Source organism: Macrobrachium nipponense, chromosome 23, assembly GCF_015104395.2.
Source record: "Macrobrachium nipponense isolate FS-2020 chromosome 23, ASM1510439v2, whole genome shotgun sequence".
NCBI classification, from domain to species: Eukaryota; Metazoa; Arthropoda; class Malacostraca; order Decapoda; family Palaemonidae; genus Macrobrachium; species Macrobrachium nipponense.
The window spans coordinates 49,333,937-49,355,711 of NC_061090.1; the positions used below are offsets into that span (position 1 = coordinate 49,333,937).

The 21,775-nt window shown below is 42.5% G+C and overlaps 1 long non-coding RNA gene across 1 annotated transcript in view; it reads right to left on the minus strand.

Annotated features, from left to right (window-relative positions):
- The window catches only part of LOC135200358 (uncharacterized), a 49,645-nt gene extending 38,380 nt beyond the window's left edge, over window positions 1-11,265 (minus strand). Inside the window, exon 1 of the long non-coding RNA XR_010311269.1 lies at window positions 11,128-11,265. This is a non-coding gene — a long non-coding RNA (uncharacterized LOC135200358). The remainder of the gene's footprint in view (window positions 1-11,127) is intronic.
- Window positions 11,266-21,775: the final 10,510 nt, after the last annotated feature.

Sequence of the window (21,775 nt, forward strand, 5' to 3'; positions counted from 1 at the left end):
GACTTTATCTAGAATATCACTATTTTCAGAGAAAACCCTGTACATCTAAGCACTGAAAGGCTACCGAAAACAAAATATTTCACCAATTTGCAATAAAATCCCACAAAATCAATGAAGAGAGTTTCAAAACCTCGCTGCTGCTCATGACCGTTGCCAAGAGCCGGCATAAACAAATGGCTCTCTCTGCTAAGCTGTTCCTCTTTTTCCCAAAAGTGGGCAGGGCCATTAACCTATACTTTTAAAACAAAAGAATCGCTAACGGGAATTTCAGAATCTTTAACCGCCAGTACCTTAAACTTTTAGCTATGTAAGTTACAAATATAAAAATGGAATTATTCCTTGAATAGGCTTGTTATTATGAAGATATGCCAATAATATATAAGGTATAAAATTATTTTATTTTGTTACGCTTCATCTGCAATCGCAAAGAACAATATAATATAATAATCTACGACAATTATTGTTTGTATGATTGCATTGTTCGGAGAAGTTATTAACTATCAAAATGATAATGAATTTTGAATTTAATGAATTTTGAATTAAACATTGTCATCCTCACTGTTATTACTACCAAAATTACACTACTATTAAAATTTTGGAAAAGTTACAGAACAATAAACGTTGCTGTGAAAGCAACAGCATAACTGGATGTTGTCAATCGTGGTGGTCTATCTGCCATTATAGCCTCCCATTCGAGAGAACCTGTCCCGGGAATTTGAACGAATGCAGCAGGACTGCCCCTAGCCGGAGTCTCACCACCTACCCACCTATCCTAGACCAGTCTCCTCCCCGAGGTCTCTTACTTTCAGATGCCACCGCAAGACGGCAGCGCCAAGTTGGAACCCCCCAAATGGAGAATCGTAATGCAAGTCTAGGCCTAAAACAAAAGGGACAAAAGGTTCCTGACCAGTAGAAAACACTCCAGGGGGGGTGAACCCCCACCTTCGCAGGACGCGCGGCAGGAAACCGAGGCGTGGGTGGCCGTTCTTCACCGTTTGATAGCCTTAGGAGGTGGACGTGCTGGCCTCTGTCCGCCCCTTCCGAGAGGCAACTGTCTCTCCCTTAAAAGGTAGGTGTCTGTTGTATGAGAACCTCGTACCCTAACCTATCCTTCCTCCTTCTCCATGATAACATCCCATCCTTCCCTCCTATCCGTACAGAAAGAAATCCTATCCACCGATCCTTTGTTTCCTCTCCCTCTCCTGCCCTCCGGCGTGCCCTCGTGGCGGCCTTGCCCAAGACCGTCTCCCCTCACCTGAGCGCAGTCTCTCTCTCCATAATGTCTAAGTGCTAACCGTTTGTAACTAGCAGTCATAAACTGTAATTCCTATAAGACTTATTGCTACGTCCATTAGTAGAAATAATCTGTATAAGTCAAATAGTGCAGTGTAAGAAATGGCTAAGTGGATTAGCGTATCTGTGCATATTAACTAGTCTTTAATTGTCGTAAATTTCCCTTTCAGGGACGAGAGTACATTTACTGAACTTCCACGTAATCTGGTTACGAACCGGATATCGTACACATTCCACTCCATAACAAGCCCCTTGCAGCTTCAAGCTCCAGCGGTTAGCCACGGTTAACCAGAAAAAAATCATGTACCTCACATCCCATCCGTTGTGCCTTCTTAATTGTAAATAGAAGTAAATACATTATTGCCGGTATTCAGTGTCTATATGCCGGCTGGCGACCTCCCACTTCCCTTAACTTAATTATATAAATTAGGATATACGTTTGCTAATAATACTAAGGCCTAACCAGACGTAGAATCATAAAACTGGCGACCAAAGCCAAGATTCGCTAAGATAGTTGGTTAATATCTTTGTTTTAAAGTAAATATTCCCCTTTCTATCTTTGGTGACTGAGACGAACCTTAACTTCATTTTTGAGTAAATTATATTATAACTGGAGTTGGAACCGTGGAAGCAAAACAGCCAGGAAAACTTTAATATTTCGTTAAAATCTCTCGTAAGTGTTAACAAGGAATTTGCATAATAATAAACAGGGCAGATAGGAATAAATTCCCGCTAACGTTCGTAATCATAACGCAAAAACGATCACTGTGTTTAACGTTCATTCTTACATCCTAAAGTGTCGTTTAAAATCCCGCGGAAAGTGTATGTGTGTGTGCACGCACGCTGCTAGCTCGCAGGGCAGCCAACCGTCATGTGTTTAAACGATTTTCCATAACGAGTTACAATATCGTTCATAAATAGTAACGGAAATCGTCGTGTTAGATTGTTCTTATTACGTATATTTAATGCAAATATATCCTGGGATTTCAAAGTAATTATGATTTAAGATTTTTTTTTTCTTTTACGGGACTTAACTTTTGCACAGTTGTAAACAGAGGGTAAACCTGGGAAAGTCTAGCCCCACACACACGTAACCCAGAGCGGAGACACGAGTGTTTTGTTTGTTTGTTTTTCACTTTCGAGCTCCAACTTTACGTGTTTATGTTAATAGGGCAAACTTTTTTAGTGTGAGGAGAAGGTAAATAACGGTATATGCTTTGTTACTTTGTAATTTTTTTTTTTTTCTCACTTAAGTGTGATAGACATGTGTAAATGGTTGGGAAAGGAATAATTCCTGTGCGGTGGTGCTAGATCGTTCAGGTTAAGTTTCATATCATTATAATGTGTGGATCTTTCTAAACTAGTATTGGGAGACATAATTCATTTATTTTAAGTGAAGGGATTAGTTATTGGGGATAATCATCTCTAGTGAAGCAAAATTAATTAGTGTTTCATTGATTGCCAGCTAAACCAAAATAGCAGTTCCTACGCAATCTTAACCTACGCTTAAACCTCCCCCCCCCCCCCCCCCCCGGGGCAATTTAAAGTTGTGTTATTTTAGACGTTTGTTTACCTTTAGAGTTCTTATTGCTCCTTTAAACAGACAGCCACAACTACAAACCCTAATTTTAATAGCTAGCCCAGGGGATCATCCATCGCTGTGATTCCGCTGTGATTCCTGCCATAGGTCTATTATTCTAGCTAGCCTAGGGGATCATCCATCGCTGTGATTCCTGCCATAGGTCTATTATTCTAGCTAGCCTAGGGGATCATCCATCGCTGTGGTTCCTGCCATAGGCCCATTTTTCCTAGCTAACTTTCAGGATCACCCATCTTTGTGATTCCTGTTTACGGCTTAGTGCCATATAGCTTACGGCTTAGTGCCATATAGCTTACAGGTACACCTCTTGCTGTGTATTCCTGTCATTTGCACACCTCGACAGTGTAGTCTCTTCCAGGTACAATTATCGGTCGTGGTGCCACTTTGCACCGCTTTATCTGTATCCTTCCTGCTGCCAGACTTCTGCTTTGGCCAGAGTGTCTTTCCCTTCCGTGCAATTGCTTGCATGGCCAACACCCCACTTACAAATTATTGTTGAGGGTGATCCAGTAGTCATTTCAAGGAAATTAGCAAAATGCCCACCACTGAGATCCAGGCTATAATGGAATTGGGACAGAGGCTCGGATATGATGGAACAGAATTGCAAGAATTTGTCCGAGAAACCCAGGCCAAGCCAGAGGGATCGAAGGCAAGAGGAGAGAGAAAGAGAGAAGGAACGGCAGGAGCATGAATTAAGGAAGCAGGTGCATGAATTAAAGATGCAGGACAAAGCCATTGAATTAGCCCAGCTCCAATCCTCACAAGCTCCACCTAATGGTACTCCGCTACCGGGGCCCGGCTCTCCATCCTTGCCTGTCCATACTCTCATTCCTCAGTGGGACGATAAGGATCCCGTAAGGTGGCTACACGAAGTGGAGTCAGTGTTCCAGACATGTGCTGTGGCAGGGGTGATGAAGGCCCTACTTCTGGCCAAGCATATGCAGGGAAAAGGGAAGGCTGCTCATTCTGCCTTACCCGTTGATCGACAAGGAGATTTCGAGGCTGTCCGGAAGGCCGTGATAGAGGTTTACAAGCTGAGCCCTGAACATTGGCGCCGTCAGTGGCGTGGGCAAGTTAAGCCCTCCACGCAACCTTGGGCTGACTGGGCTTTTCAGAAGGATAGGCTCTATACCCTCTGGCTTGGGGCTGCGAAGTGCACTACCATCGAGGACCTCCACGAGCTTGTCAAAATTGAGGATTTCCATAGGCATGCCCCACCAGAGCTCTCTCTCTACATTACCGAGAAGAAGCCAACAACCTTTAGGGCTTGTTGCGAGTATGCCGATGAATACGAGCTCGTCCGGCATAACTCAGGGTCCCAGCGCCCTGCTCCACCCCCTGCCACTGCTCTAGCTGGCAAGTCTAAGCCCAAGCAAAAACCATCTTCTTCCGCCAAGTGCAACCTCGGTGGCAAATCCAACCACACTGACGCAGACTGCCCGACAAAGCAGTCAACACCAGCGGCTGCCCCTTCGGATACGAGCCCTCAGTCCAAACCCAAGGGTAAAGGGCCAAAAAGAAGTTTTGCCAAAGCATACTGTGAGGTTTGCAAGGTCTACGGCCACACTAAGAACTACTCACAATGCCCTAGCCGAACCTCAGCTCCAAACCCAGTTGTCCTCTCCATCGCTACTCAGGGCGCATAGCGGGGGCGGCCTGCAGAAGGGGAGATCACCGTAGCCCCACTTGAAGGAGGCACCCCTCCACAGTTGGTCCGAGCATTCGAGGATCCGGGTTTAGATGTTTCCCTAATCTTGTGGCACCAGGTACCCGCTGGCGCCCAAGTCCGGCAGGATGAGTGTATGACTGTCCGGTGGATTGAGAGTGTCACCAGGGACCTCCCCACGGTCGTGTTGAGAGTGACGACCCCCCAGCTCAGCCAAGAGTGCAGGCTTGGAGTCACGATTGACTTAGGCCGTGAGGGCTATGACCTGCTCCTGGGTAGGGACCTCTTGGAGGGAGTGCAGCATGTGCCCTTAAGGTGCATGACAGCAGCTGAGCCTAAGCCTGAGCCTGAGCCTGAGCCCGAACCTTTGGATATAGCACCTGTAGAAGGTGACAAGTGGCTTGCTGGCATTGACCTGGGAGAATTAACCTGGCTAAAGGAGGAGGATCAAGAGCCCTCGTCTCCCAGCCATGAGTCCGAGCCTCGTACACAAGACCCTACTGTGCTGCTTACCACCTCCGTGGATAGCTCTCCACCAAGCACCAGCTCAGGGGACCCAGGAGGCACCAGTGAGGCTCCCGTCACCCCAGCCACCCTAAGGAGCAGGACCAAGCTCATCCGTTACCAACAGTTGGATGAGACCCTTAACCCTTATCGGGAGGCGGCCTATTTGGATGAAGCAGAAATAGTGAACCTCTCTAAGGAAAACTTCTTGTTGAAGGATGAGGTGCTCCTCAGAGTCACCAGAGGTGCCCACGAACCCGCTGAAGTGCTACACCGGCAAGTAGTTGATCCCCGTAACCTTAGATTAGCTGTGTTGCGCATGGCCCATGAGGGACTGGGAGAACACTTTGGCGTGAAACGCACTACCCAGCAAATCAAGCGTCAATTCTTCTGGCCAGGCCTGCCCAAGAGTGTTTTAAGGCTTATATAGCCTCCTGTTTGCCCTGCCAGGTCGCTGGGAACCCAAACCAAGTAGTGCCAAGGGCGCCTCTCCAGCCCATCCCTTCAGCGGGCATTCCCTTCCATGATGTCTTGGTAGATTATGTGGGTCCCATGCCACGGAGTAAACGTGGAAATTGTTACCTACTGACGATGATTGATCAGTTCACTCGATACCCGGAAGCCGTTCCAACCCGAAGTGCCAATGCCTGCCACGCTGTCAGAGGACTGACCCAGTTCTTTTGTAGGTTTGGTTTCCCTGCCACCATTCAGTCGGACAAGGGCTCCCACTTCATGGCAAAGGAGTTTAAGGAGGCGATGGCCTGCCATGGCATTCGCCACCGGACCTCTACAGCCTACCATCCAGAGAGCCAGGGCCTTGTGGAACGCTCCCACCAGACACTGAAGACAGTCTTGACCAAGTTGGGAGAGACTGGCTCCCCTGACTGGGAGGAAAATTTGCCCTACGTTCTGTTTGCCCTCCGCTAGGCACGTTTAGAAACCACCGGGTACAGTCCCTTTGAGCTGCTATATGCTCACTCCACACGTGGCCCCCTAGATATACTCTACGAGGCTTGGGAAAACCCCACCAAGGCCTCCTGGCTGGAAGAGCCGCCAGACATACAGGCTAAATTACGGGTTGCATGGGATGTTGCCAAAGCTTCAGAGACGGTGGCGCAGAGTAGTATGAAGAGTCGGGTGGATCGGGAGACTCAAGACCGGAGTTTTGAAGTGGGAGACCAAGTTCTGGTTCTCCGCACTGGAGAGCGGAGGCCTCTAAGCACAAGGTTCATGGGCCCCTACAAGATTCTGGAAAAGAAGGGCACATTAAACTATCTAGTGGATTGCGGCACTAGGTGGGCTAAGTGGCTCCATATCAATCTCCTTAAGCCCTACCACCAGAGGAGCGAAATGGTGGGGACAGTCACCCAGGTTTCCTCACCCCAGAGTAATTCGGAGGTCCTAGCCAATTTTGAACTGATCACTCCTGCACTAGATACAGCGAAGAGAAATGACATCAGGGAATTACTCCTTCAGCATCCACAGGTCGTGCGGGACACGCTAGGTAGCACCCAGCTCTTGGAGCACAAGATTGAATTGCTTGAGGGAACAAGCCCCATTCGGCAAAATTATTACCGGCTTAACCCCCAGCGGGCGGAACGGGTGGCGGCACAGGTTAAACTACAACTCGACTTGGGTCTCATTGAGGAGAGTGAGAGCCCTTGGGCATCCCCTGTAGTCCTGGTGCCAAAGGAGGGGGGAGGAGACCGACTCTGCATTGACTTTCGCAAGTTGAATGCAGTGACCAAACCGGAATCCTACCCGCTCCCTCGCATCGAGGATTGTTTAGAGGGCCTAGGCGAATTTCCATTCCTAAGTAAGATAGACCTAGAGAAGGGTTACTGGCAGGTACCATTGGCCAAGGAGTCACAGCCCCTGACTGCATTCATTACACGGGACGGGCTTTACCAGTGTCGGGTGATGCCTTTTGGTCTACGGAATGCACCTAGCTGTTTCCAGAAACTCATGAACAAGGTGCTAGCAGGGATTCCTAATTGTGTGGTCTACCTAGACGACATTGTCATCTACTCCAAAACGTGGGACGAACACCTCCAGACCCTAAAGAAGGTGCTGGGCGCACTCCAGAAAGCCAATTTGGTCATCAACCTGAAGAAGTGTACTTTGGGAGTGTCTGAGATCACATACCTGGGCCACCAGGTAGGAGGGGGAAAAATAATGCCAAAGGATGCCAACATTCTTGCTATACAGAATATGCCCTATCCAAAAACTAAGAAGGAAGCCCAACGGTTCCTGGGGATGGTGCAGTACTTCAGGAGATTTGTGCCAAACTTCTCCCAAGTAGCTGCTCCCATCACTGACCTATTCAAGGGCGATAACCAGTTCTGCTGTACAGAGGAGTGTCGGGAGGCCTACGACCATCTGAAGAGGGTCCTCATGAGTCGCCCGGTGCTCCGCACACCTGATTACTCTCAGCCTTTCTCAATAGCAGTAGACGCCAGCGATGTAGGGGTGGGTGCGGTCCTCCTCCAGGAGGAAAACCAGGTGCGACACCCTGTCTCCTATTTCTCAAAGAAATTGAACCCAGCTCAGACGAGGTATAGTACGATCGAGAAGGAGCTACTTGGCATGGTCTTAGCCCTTAAACATTTTGAATCCTACCATGCTGACCATAAGTTCCCACTGACAGTCCTGACGGACCATAATCCTTTAATCTACCTCACTCAGTTCCGTAACAAGAATAAGAGGCTCATGAGGTGGTGTATGGACCTCCAGGACTACAATTGGAAGGTTTAGCACATCAAGGGCACGGACAATAAGATGGCCGATGTGCTCTCTCGGCATTAGTGCCCGATGCACAATGCCATGTATATATAGAACTTAGACTGTAGGTTGTATGAATGTTGTATTGAGCCTTGGTGGTTTCCCCAGCTTCACAAACTGAGGAGCCATCTTGGCCCCATTTTTCTTTATTTATTTATTTGTTTTATTTTGTCCTCATTTTAATATTTTTTTTTATGACATTTGCTTTGTTTTGCTTTAGTTAGCGTCATGCCATTATTTGTTCCTTTGCTTAGGTTCCATATGAACTTAATGAAAATTGTTTCATGCATGTCGCTGTGCTAGGTCACTGTTGAGTTAAACTAGTAATACATGCCATTTTGTCAAGTTACTGCCTTGTAGCCCACTTGCTTTCTTTAATTGGCACTTAAAGTTAACCTCGGCAATTTATTTAAGAGATTTTGACCCTAGAAGCAGCTTAGCAATTAGTTCATTTTGTGGTGGGGCTCACTAGGTGTGGGGGCACTGAGTCAAATGGCTCCAGACCTTGCTTGCAGAGTTCTTGACCCGTTTAAGGACAAAATCTCTGCTAAAATGGGGGGCTTTCAATCGTGGTGGTCTATCCGCCATTATAGCCTCCCATTCGAGAGAACCTGCCCCGGGAATTTGAACGAATGCAGCAGGACTGCCCCTAGCCGGAGTCTCACCACCTACCCACCTATCCTAGACCAGTCTCCTCCCCGAGGTCTCTTACTTTCAGATGCCACCGCAAGACGGCAGCGCCAAGTTGGAAGCCCCCAAATGGGGAATCGTAATGCAAGTCTAGGCCTAAAACAAAAGGGACAAAAGGTTCCTGACCAGTAGAAAACGCTCCAGGGGTGAACCCCCACCTTCGCAGGACGCGCGGCAGGAAACCGAGGCGTGGGTGGCCGTTCTTCACCGTTTGATAGCCTTAGGAGGTGGACGTGCTGGCCTCTGTCCGCCCCTTCCGAGAGGCAACTGTCTCTCCCTTAAAAGGTAGGTGTCTGTTGTATGAGAACCTCGTACCCTAACCTATCCTTCCTCCTTCTCCATGATAACATCCCATCCTTCCCTCCTATCCGTACAGAAAGAAATCCTATCCACCGATCCTTTGTTTCCTCTCCCTCTCCTGACCTCCGGCGTGCCCTCGTGGCGGCCTTGCCCAAGACCGTCTCCCCTCACCAGAGCGCAGTCTCTCTCTCCATAATGTTTAAGTGCTAACCGTTTGTAACTAGCAGTCATAAACTGTAATTCCTATAAGACTTATTGCTACGTCCATTAGTAGAAATAATCTGTATAAGTCAAATAGTGCAGTGTAAGAAATGGCTAAGTGGATTAGCGTATCTGTGCATATTAACTAGTCTTTAATTGTCGTAAATTTCCCTTTCAGGGACGAGAGTACATTTACTGAACTTCCACGTAATCTGGTTACGAACCGGATATCGTACACATTCCACTCCATAACAAGCACCTTGCAGCTTCAAGCTCCAGCGGTTAGCCACGGTTAACCAGAAAAAAATCATGTACCTTACATCCTATCCGTTGTGCCTTCTTAATTGTAAATAGAAGTAAATACATTATTGCCGGTATTCAGTGTCTATATGCCGGCTGGCGACCTCCCACTTCCCTTAACTTAATTATATAAATTAGGATATACGTTTGCTAATAATACTAAGGCCTAACCAGACGTAGAATCATAAAAATGTTTACATTTTGTTTGCCTACCACTCAAGAGTTAAAGGTTGATTTCATTGATATGGAATTATTCCTTGAATAGGCTATTTATTATGAAGCTATGCCAATATTATATAAGGTGAATATAGTTTTATTACTTTTATTGTCAGTTTTTATAATGTGAATCTTTTCATGCATGACAATGGTTATCTCACCATGGCTGAGTCTTAGCCTACTGATAAACATCATTATGCAACACGGACACAGACAAATCAGTGATGCTGCGATTCATACCCATGATATAGACTGAGAAGCAGTCCAAGGAAAAACCCATGGCTAACTGATCTCCCGACTGCCGATCTGTGACTACGGGATGACCCACTGTATCTCGGAATTAATATATTTTCATGTATGTGCAAGGGATTTTTTTTTAGTTGATAAGGAATTCACCGGCTCATGGGCTCATAGGTGCAAACCACAGAATCAAGAATTCAGGACGTACAGTGAAGTTTTCTTTTACCCACAAGGCTATAAGTATATTGAAAAAATAAGAATGGTCTTAAACAAGTCAAACTCAGTAACTGTCTCAAGACTGAAGTCTAAAACAGAGAATAAATCCAAGAAAAACATTATACATTCAAAGGCAAAATACAACGAAAATCAAATCCAAGTAGAGTGCTCCCAACCAGTTCCGTAGTCGAGAGCCGGAGGGAAACAAGTGACTACAGTGGTCCCTCCATATCCGCGGGGGATGTGTACCAGACTCCCCCCCGCGAATGTTTAGAATCCCCAAAAAGTTGGAATCCCTATAAAAACACTGAAAACGGCCTATTTTGGTAGGTAAAACTCAAGAAAAACCCACTAAAAAATTTTATGCCTGGTTTTATTAACAGTTTTATCACAAAAAGTGCATTTTATGAAGAAATTTATAAAAAAAAAAAAAACCAGGAATTTGTGGATATTTTGCATAGAAAAATAGTGTGAATAGGCAAATTTCCTGCAAATAATAGGTATATGTGGTCTAGAGAGAAATCCATGAATCGGGAGAATGTCAATACGGGGGTCCACTATGCTTGCTATAGGTGTTCCTCTCTTAACCCATAAGTGGGCAAGGCAATATAATACCTATACCGACAACGTAACTAGTGCTACAACTATTGTCAAATATTAAGATGCTGGCAAGTGAAACTAAGTACTGTGGACCCCCCATATTCACGGACTCACACATTCGCGGATTTCTCTCGAAAACGTTTCCCCGCATTATTCGCGGAAAATTCGCATATTCGCGGGATTTTACTATGAGAAATATCCACAAATTCCCGGGGTTTTTTTTTATCAATTTCATCATAAAATGCACTTTTGGTGATAAAACTATTAAAAAAACCAAGTATAAAATTTTTTAGTGGGTTTTTCTTGAGTTTTAACTAACAAAATAGGCTGTTTTCAGCATTTTTATAGGGGTTCCAACTATTCATGGGTTCTAACTATTCACAGGGGGGTCTGGTACACATCCCCCATGAATACGGGGGGACCACTGTAAAAATTACTTTGGAAGTTACATATATATAAATATCATATTTATCCAGTTTTAAATATATTATATGGGAATACAATCCTAATGGTAACATACCTAATTCAGCATCATTCTTGGCCCTGGCATAAACAGCATTGAGAGGAAATGAAGCATCTCCTGGAATAGGGAATTTTGACAAAGCAAGGGAATACATTTCGTTGAGACCCATATTCTTGTCTTTGCATTTTGCCAACTTTTTCAGGCATTCTGTGATGTACAAAGTAACGTAAATAAGTGTTCTATCACATTCACCCTGAAAAAAAAAAAATAGATTTATCATACACTATGTCCTGTAAAACTTTTATACATAAATAAGCTTTGAAAATAACCAAATCTTTCCGGGCACTAATGACAAATAGATTTTAAATTATAAGAAATATCATTACCATTCTGAAATGCCATCAATAACAGAAAAAACTATATTTTTGGCATTTTTTATCCATTTTCTTCTTGAAGTCATAACCAGTCCTTTAAGATAATTACTAATAAAACAGATTTGAATAGTGATTGCACATTCCTATACAGGCAGTCCCTGGGTTATGTGAGGTTCAGGTTACATTGTTCCAGACTTACAGCACTTGCCTCACGGTGCCATTAACCTAATTTTTCAGACCCATATTTGGATTTAAAGTGCCATTACCCACTTTAGAGCGCCGATACCCAGAATTAAAGCACTTAAGGGGCTGTTAACAGTGCTGTGAGCTATTTATTCCCATTATAACTATGATGCTTTGGATTACACAATTTTCAGTTTACAGCGCACAGCTGGGGACAGAACCCCTGCCGTAAACTGGGGACTGTCAGTACTTCCATTCAACTATTTAGGCCAGCCCTAGATGTAAGCTTCAAAACACAATGGAACTATCAATGACTAAGAAATATTTATCAGTGTACCTGTCTGACTTGACTATTTTATCAAAAGAAAAAAAGGCCCATGAGCTTATCAATATAAGACTTTAATCTGTAAAAACATTAACATTTTAACTGACCATGAATATCATAAACTTGCATAATCCTTAATTCCACATAACGACCATGCAAAGTACTGTACACAACTTACTTCCACTATTCAACTATTCAAAAGTGTTAGCCAAAATCATCAGAAATTTCCTGAATAGAAGCAATCTTATCCTTCTTTTGGAATACGCTACATGGTTTTAAGAATGAGATATTACATTACATAATCAAGTAGTGGTGAGCCACAACATTTCATGTAACTAGTCTTTTCACCATCCATCAAACTAACGTACTGAGCATGAAGGCAACTCTACTTATGCAATACTATTCAGATGCTCTTCTGCTTATAAACTAGTTACATTCCAAATGGCTGTTCCATAAGTACAATATGATAAACATAAAGTATTTATGTACATTACTGTATTTTTTTCATCCTCAAACACAATACACTGTACTGTATTTTATAGAGTACATATTTTATTAATAAAATTATACATAAAACCAAAAGAATTTGTGATGATAATATAGATTACTTTACTGTATTAATACAAATGATACATAAAACCTGACTGACTGATTGACTGATTGACTCATTCATGTCTATTAAAACTGGTGTCACAACACCTAGGTTATTGACAGCATAATAAAATTACATAGGAAACTAAAAATTAATAAACAGGTTTAAAAGGAGCTTAAGAAAAATATCTAAAAATATTTATATATATAATCATATCTATTCAAGTATATTATCTATACATACACATACCTTAGATGTATACGACATAAGTTTTGTTGTAGATGGCTCGCTTTCCTCACAAAGATATATAACTGCTCTATATCTCTTGTTCAAAGATGAACCTTCGTTGGTCAACAAACCCATTGTATTGACCGCCTAATCAGTAGGCTCCAAGAGGTTTTCAGCATTCAAGGAGGAGGTAATTTCCCTCCTTGAGAAAAGAGCTATTGAGGAAGTTTGGAACATCAAATTGGAGGGATTTTACAACCGGCTGTTTGTGGTACCCAATTCATCAGTGGAAGCTGGTATTGGATGTGAGCACCCTGAACTTCTTCATAGATAAGACAAAGTTCAGGGTGGAGAGAGCCCAATTTGTTATGTTATCCATTCAGAGGGATGACTGGATGGCATCCATAGCTAGGATAAAATGTCCTCATCTGCTATGTCCCCAGGACAGGAATCCATGTCTCAGATTCCCAAGACTGGGACAGAGGTCTGGATAAACTAATCTTATATAATGATAATGATAATGATAATGATAATGATAATGATAATGATAATGATAATGATAATGATAATGATAATGATAATGATAATGATAATGATAATAATAATAATAATAATAATAATAATAATAATAATAATAATAATAATAATAATAATAATAAACATTAATCAAGCTATTTGGTCGCTTAGCATCAAGTAGCCCAATTTCTTATCAAAATTTGGAAGGAACGGAAAAGTCAAGAAATTTCATCAGTGCATTAGGTTGTTTACAGCTTATGGAGAAAGGGGTAGAGCTTAGACACTCAACATATTCTAAGCTTTTAGCTTCTTAGGTTTAGATGTCAGAATCATAGACTAGGCTACAGTAGCAACTGCTAACATAGGCTAGGCTTATTGCTAAGGGACATATGCTAAAGTCCTAATATATGCAGTAAAAATGGGGTTGAACATTACATGCAGTTGAATATTACTCAAGTATGTACAGTATTTTGCCTTTTTGGAGTCATATTTCTTCCGTCGGATTGGCGTCGTAACCCTAGAATATGTGTTGTAGGCCTGGAAATATAATTTACTGGGGTGTTTTTGTAGGGCTTGGAACGGATTAGGCATTTTACATGTAAAATGCGGTTCAAGATACGAAAAACTCATGATATGAAGGCCGCCTCGGAACAGAATAACTTCGTATCTCGAGGTACCACTGTATCTTGAGATTCATTCGCGCTAACGAGAAGCAAGAAAGTCGTTCTGATTTGAGTTCAACACAACAAAACAAAACTTAACTTGCAATCACCCTCAGATGATTGCTATGTTTGTATTTTATAATATAAACAAATAGTAATCTGAAAATACATAAAATATTATTGGATGCAGTGAAGTAAAACATAACTTTTCAAAAGATCCATGGAAAAGATGCATATCCATTATGTTTATAATCATGTGATACAAATACAGTGGTACCTCGACAAACGAAATTATTCTGTTCCGAAGCGGCCTTCGTATCATGAGCTTTTCGTATCTTGAACCGCATTTTACATGTAAATTGCCGAATCCGTTCCAAGCCCTCCAAAAACACCCCAGTAAATTTTATAATAAAGCTAAATTGACCAATAAACAATGAAATGCTACAACAATTTGGACCATTCAATACCTAACTTAATACATACTACTAATATGTACCTGTAAATAAAGTGTATTAGTGTACATGGTATACAAGAAATACGTACTGTGCGTACATACGTACTTATGTAGTAAAATGTGGAACCTTACCTTTTGAGTGAGGCTATCTCCGAAAGTGGCAACAGAGGAGGAGGACAAACGGCAGAAAATTTGTTACGTAGTACATACGTACACTTAACTTGACAAAGCACATTAAAAATGTCAGGAAAGATAAACTAAACTTTACGAAACACATTAACAAAACCGTAACACTTAACTTTACTAAGACTTAAAATTAACATTTTTTTGTTTTTTTTAATTTTTTTTTACTTTTATTATATATATAGGCACCTCGGTCTCTCCCCCTCTGTGGGAATTCTTTGTCCCTTTAAACATACCTCGATCCCTTTCCCGGCTGTGCCAGCCACTATTATTTCGTTCCTATCCACAAAATCAATTCCTAAAATAACTGAAATTCCTTCTACTTGTAATGCTGGCACTACATAAAAGGTATGTGTCACCACTCGCCCATCGATGGTTACCTGTTGCCTCACAGCCCTCTGGGTTACCATCCGATGACCACCTGCAGTACTCAAAACCAAAGAACCTTTCATCGGCTGCACCGATCCTGTCACCAGGTGTTCTTCTAACAGAGACACACTTGCACCAGTGTCGATCAACGCCCTTCCCTGTCGCTCCCCTACCCATATTTGCACGATCAGCACCACGGCTTTCTTCGTGGATTGAGGGTGGGAGATAGGCCCTTGCCTTACCTCCTCTTCTGGCACCCTGTACGTCCGGGCATGGGCAGCGACAGGTGGGGGAGGGCTATCCACTACTTCTCGAGGGGTTGGCTGACTTCCCCTCCTCCCCGACAAGGCGTCCCTTGTCCTACCGGGGACACGGTCGTTGGTTGGACCCGGCGGCCGTGGGTGTAGTCGGGGGTCCTCCAGACTCCTCCTCCACGCCGCCTTCCCCTTCCTCTCCTTGGTGAGGGAGGGACGTTGTTCCGCTGGCCGTCGTCGTTTTTTGAACAAGCGCTCACGAGGTGGTCTGTTGCTTTGCATCGAAAACAACGTCGTGGCTCGATGAAAGAGGGGCACTGGGCAATCAGGTGGCCCTCTCTCCTACACCCCCCAGCAACGGCCAACCGTGTAATTCCCGGCTGTTTTCCCCTTGCCTCTTCGAGGCCCCTGGGTACGGCGTGACCCGGCCCCCTGGATGGTGGGTGAGGCTGGCTGAGGATTCGCTGGGTCAGACTGGTTAACCGTTGCAACAACCGGTTGGGAGGTGGCCTTTGCCCCCATCCTTGTTTGCTGGCGTCGTCTGTGGTCGAGTAGTTGTTGTACCTTTGGCAGCAAGGTGTGTAAGGGCCTCTTGTCGTCAACAAGAAATCCCACTACGGAGGTGGGAAGAATTCGTTTCAGCATGCGTCGACAGAAGTTTTCTTTTCCCTCTACAGTCTGGTCTTCGTTAGGGGTGAGGGACTCATAGTCCTCACCGACGTGATAGTAGAAGGCTGAAATTGACTCTCCCACCCCTAACCTGGGGTCATAACCTTCCATTAGCCCCATCTTTTCATCTCGATGTAGGGCAAACTGCTGAGTGAGGTGCTGTTTAAAAGTACCCCAGTCTGCCGAATAACGGACGTCCCAGCTCCTGATCTGTCGTGCTGCATCACCGATGATCTTCTGTTTCGCTTGCACAATCTTTTCTCTATCTGTCCAACCAATTGTGGCGTTTTCAACACACTTTATAAAGGTCTCGATCGAAAGGAAGCCTTCACCAGTGCGTAAGTTATCAAACTCAGGCACGGATCCATCTAGCACTGGCAGTTTTTCTACTTTTCCGTCTGATCGCACTTGCGTGAACTACGCGACGTTGGCCGAAATTGCGGGTGGGTCGACGGGCTTTTTTGTTTGCGTTTCTTTTGTTAATTTGTGTAACTCTTCTAACGCGTGTTGGATAATTGTTGCCACTGCCGGATCATTCTCACTGTCCTTTTTCTCGGCACTGTTATTGTTAGCACTCGTGCTGCTAGTACTGGCACTCCCTCCGTCACGCGCCGCTTTTCTTCGAGTTTGCATAGTTTATTTCACCTTCACAATTACGCTGTTAATTATTATGCACTGGCACGACCCCACGACTGACACCAATTTATATGACCTGATTTTCGATCATACAAGGGTTCTACCAGTACAATGAAACGCGTAATATAAAATTAACACACGTATTTTCCTTAAGGGGGCCGGCCGGCTAATGCCCTTTTTCAAGGACAGGACTTTGATATTCATACCACTTAATAAGGTGACTTGGGACATCTCCAAACCGCATATGATTTTCGCCTCTGACCTTCGGTTTTGTGACGCCAGGGCAATTTATCCCGAAAATAACCATTTTTCAAATTCTATCTCCTCCCTTGATATTTAATATTAAGACCTGGGATTACTACCATATATAGACCTGATGTAGACCTCCAATCGAATGGAGAGTTTTTTTTCTAAAAGTCATTTTTTGCTAGATATGAATTTTTCAATATGGTCAAAAAAAAACCCTATAAATCAGGAGAAAAAAAATTTATAAAAAAAATACGAAACAAAAATTGGAAAAAAGGGCTCTATTTGATTGTTCTATAATGTCTTTCTGAGTTATATACCAAATTCCAATGTTATAGCTTTAAAACTAAGTGAGAAGATAGATTTTGAAGGTCAATAAGTATAGTTTTGAGATACGGGCGTTCAAAGTTTTCCTTCGTATTTCTATAAAGACAGTATTAATAAATAATGATTATTATGAATGTATATTTGTTTTTTGTGTATTAATAAACCAAAACTATTTTATTTATCATAATTTAATCATAAATGATGATCCCCTTGCTCATATATCGCAGCCTGGGGCCAGGCTACTTGTTGGGCAACTCCTTCCTACGCATTCTCTCTCTCCCCTTCACTAACTCGGCTTACTACAGCGAATTTTCTTCTTTTGTATGTTAGAGAGATGTTTTCCTTGTATTTTCCTCTTTGGCATGATGAAATTCTTGCCCGAAACAAAGATAAACAAACGTAATTGCAAGAGAATGTCAAGAGGTGAAACTCGAAGGCGTACACTTTTTTTTACAAAGACAATTTAATAAATCATGATTATTATGAATTTCATATTCCATTTTGGGTTTTAAAAAACCAAAACTTTGTTATTTATCATAAATGAAGATCTCTTTGCTCAAAGATCGTAGCCTTAGGCACAGTGTGACGTGTGCTGTCAAGCAATACGGGGGCGTTACTAAGCAACCCTCCCCTCTCTCTCTTCACTAACTACGCATATATTATGATATTCTGTAATAATACTTGAGCGAATTTTCTTCGTCTGTATGTTAGCGAGATGTTTCCCTTGTCTTTTCCTCATTGGCATGATGAAATTCTTGCCGAAACATACATAAACATACGTGAAATCAGGCGAATGTCAGACGTGAAATGGAACGTGTAAACTACTTGACGTCTGTGATCGCACTAAACTTGGTAGCTTGAGCCTGAAGTCTCCTTCTCGACTCGGGGAATGTCTACAGATGCCATTTCTCCCAATTTCTTTGACAATAATTATCAAAATTTACGATAATAGAAGAAATATTGCATTTTCTTGTACGGATCAATGTTTTAGGCTTATTGAGTTACGTTAACTAATTACCCTGTAACTACGAAAGTAAGAGGAATTTTGACGAAATATTTCGTATACGTATTCTCAATTGCCATATGAAGCTCCATGAATTTTTTCATGACTTTGCATTTTTCGCCCTATACCTCCATATATAGAGGTTCCGGCCGGCCCCCTTAATAGTTACACAGGGCCCTGTTGCTAATAATACGCTACTAATTATATGATTATTATATAGTCGGAAGGTACTCTAAGGCGACACGCGCCGACCACTGTCTTTGAAACGCGCCCTGACCCGTCGACCACTAATTCCCTACTGACTCTAACTTTCCAAACTGAACTTGTTTGGGTCACAGGTCTAAGCTGATTGGCCTCTTATAATTGAAAGGAACCAAGGGTCTTTGATGGATGTATGTATGTATGTATGTAGTATGTATGATGTATGTAGTATGTATGTATAGTATGTATGTATGTATGTATGTATGTATGGTGGTTATATATATATTAAGATATAGATAATAAGATAGAGATATATATATATATATTATTATATATATATTTTTTTTTTTTTCAATTTTTCACCACTTTCAACTTTGTTTTTTTTGTAGCATCAATTGGATCTTCCTTTTTGCTTACTCTTACTAAAGGCCTCTTTAAAAAATAACTATCCAAGGAAGATTGCTTCTGCCTACTTTTCACAATGTTCCTGAAACGACTCAGGCAAACGTCATCGAACTGCCCAAGCATATGACCGTGTAAGCCTTTTCGGGGTGTCTCTTTTCTACAAATGATTGCACCTTATGAAAAGCAGCTAGAGCATCCTTAATTTCTGCCATTGTCATACGGTCGTCGTCCTCCTCCTCGCCGCTGCTAGAGAACTCTTTTTGAACGACGTTATGTTGCATGGCCTCCAACCCCTTCAGGTCATCCATCGTAAGCTCCTCTTGGTGCTCCTCGAGAAGGTCATTGATGTCGTCCTCGTCGACGACCAGCCCCATGGACGAGATCATTGCACTTGCCGAGTGCAATGATCTCGTCAAGATCTGGTTGCGAAACAATTTCAGGATCGTCAACTGTTCCTGAATCTGCAGCACCAGCTTCACCCACGTCGAATCCCTCGAAGTCTCAGGCCGATACGGCATCAGGCCAGAGTTTCCTCCTCAAAGAATTCAAGGTTCGCCTCGAAACCTCCTGCTAAGCTTGATCGATGAGTCAGATGCATATCTTAACATCGAAATGCTCCTTCCAAAATTCACGCAAGGTGAGGTTTGTGGTATCGGGTGATGTCGAAACATCTCTTGAAAATATGTTTCGTATACAGCTTCTTGAAGTTCGATATCACTTGCTGGTCCATGGGCTGGAGGAGAGGGGTGGTGTTAGGTGGAAAACAAAGAACCTTGATAAAAGAATACTCCGCTAGGATATCTTCCTCAAGGCCAGGAGGGTGAGCAGGGGCACTGTCCAACAACAGCAGACATTTCAGAGGGAAGCGCTTCTCTTCCAAGAATTTCTTCACTGTTGGGCCGAAACACAGATTTACCCACTCGGTGAACAAAAGTCTTGTTACCCAGGCTTTTGCATTAGCCCTCCACATCACTGGAAGCTTCTCCTTTAGCACTTTGTGGGCCTTGAAGACTCTAGGAGTCTCCGAATGATACACAAGTAGGGGCTTCACCTTGCAATCCCCACTGGCGTTCGAACAAAGTGCGAGCGTAAGCCTTTCTTTCATAGGCTTATACCCGAGTAGCTTCTTCTCTTCCTCCGTGATGTACATCCAACAAGGCATTTTTTTCCAAAAAAGGCCAGTCTCATCATAGTTGAAGACTTGCTGAGAACTGTAGCCTTCGTTGATCGTCATCTCGTTGAACGTCTTAATAAAGGCTTCGGCCGCTTTTCTGTCCGAGCTAGCCGCCTCCCCAAGCCGCACCACCGAATGGATGCCAGTCCGTTTACGGAATTTTTCAAATCACCCATGAGAAGCCTTGAAGTCTGGGGTTGGCGTCGATGTCCTTTCTCCTCCGTCATCTTCGGCCTGGGCAATCAAATCGCCGAAAATAGTGCTGGCCTCGTGGCAGATTGCCGTATCCGTTATCATATCGCTAGTGATTTCTTTGTCTTTTATCCAGACAAGCAGCAGCCTTTCCATCGGATGGTGCCTATTGTCGACAGATTTCGGCCATATTCCTTGGCGATCACACTCAATCGCATGCCAGCGTCATACTTTTTAATTATCTCCCTCTTTGTCTCCAAAGAAAGCATCCTCTTCTTTCCGTGAACTTCAACTTTCTTGGGACCCATGACTACGTATATACTGTACGTAATTAAGTTATGTAGTATACGTATGTAGTAAAGTTCTCACACAACGCGATAAAGTAGTACAGTAGGGCCTCGTTATCCGCGGGGGATAGGGCCCAGAAACCCCCGTGATAAGTAAATACGCGTGTTATCCTGATACTCCCCTCAAAAATTGCTTAAAACTGCCTACTTTAATAGTTAACCCAACCACGACCACTATTCCAATGTTTATAACTGTCTAATTTAGTTCAAACACCAAATATGTTTTCAACTATCCCCTTAAACTAAATTCAAGACAGTTTTAAAGTTATTTTACAACATTAGCCTTAAAAATATATGTAGTATATGTACTACTACAGTGATCCCCCCGTATTCGCGTTCTCCGGATTCGCGGACTCAGACATTCGCGGATTTTTCTTTGGAACCTATCTAGAAATTATTCGCGGACGGACTCGCCCATTTGCGGAATTTTCCGATGAAAATAATCACTAATTAGTGTATTTTTATGTTTATTTTCATGACTAAATACATTTTTATGATACAAAAATGATTTAACTAATTTCAAATATAATTTACGAATTAATACTGTATTTAGTAAGGGGCTTAATTAAAAGTTTTAAATGATATCACATAATAAAAATAATAATTCTCTCTCTCCTCTCTCTCTCTTCTCTCGTCCTCTCTCCTCTCTCTCTCTCTCTCTCTCTACTACAAAGATGTATGTTTTTTTGTATGATAAATAAATGATTTACTATTTTCAAATATTAATATTAATTTATACAGCAATAATATCAATTCATTAAAGAAAATACCATAGTGAATTAGTAAAATTTTAGCTTATACATTTTAAAAATTATGGAAGAATGAAGGAAATCCCAGTCAGATTCTTTCTCTAACTCCAGGTACTAAAACTCAGATATACGTATCAAGTTAAGTGACCGGAGGGGGAAGGAGCTGATTTGTTGCTGCCATCAAGTGCTCATGAAATTTCCACCCCCACTCTCTCTCCTCTCTCTCTCTCTCTCTCTCTCGTCTCTCTCTCTCTCTCTCTCTCTCTCTCTCTCTCTCATCTCTCTCTCTCTCTCATTTACCGAGACTTGAGATTTTTTATAGTACTTTTACTTTTACTATTTGTTTTTTATACTTTCCAATAATAATATACTAATAATAATAATAATAATGTAATAATAATATAATAATAATCATAAGTAGTAATTAATAATAATAATAATAATCATAATACTATGAATAATAATAATAATAATAACTGTAATTACAAAATTCATATTATGTGATAGTATTTTAAAGAAATACAATAGTAATCTATCCATGTCACTTTTAATTAAGGTTAACTCTCTCTCTCTCTCTCTTTTGCCACACAAGATAATGTGTCATAGTGGTAACCCC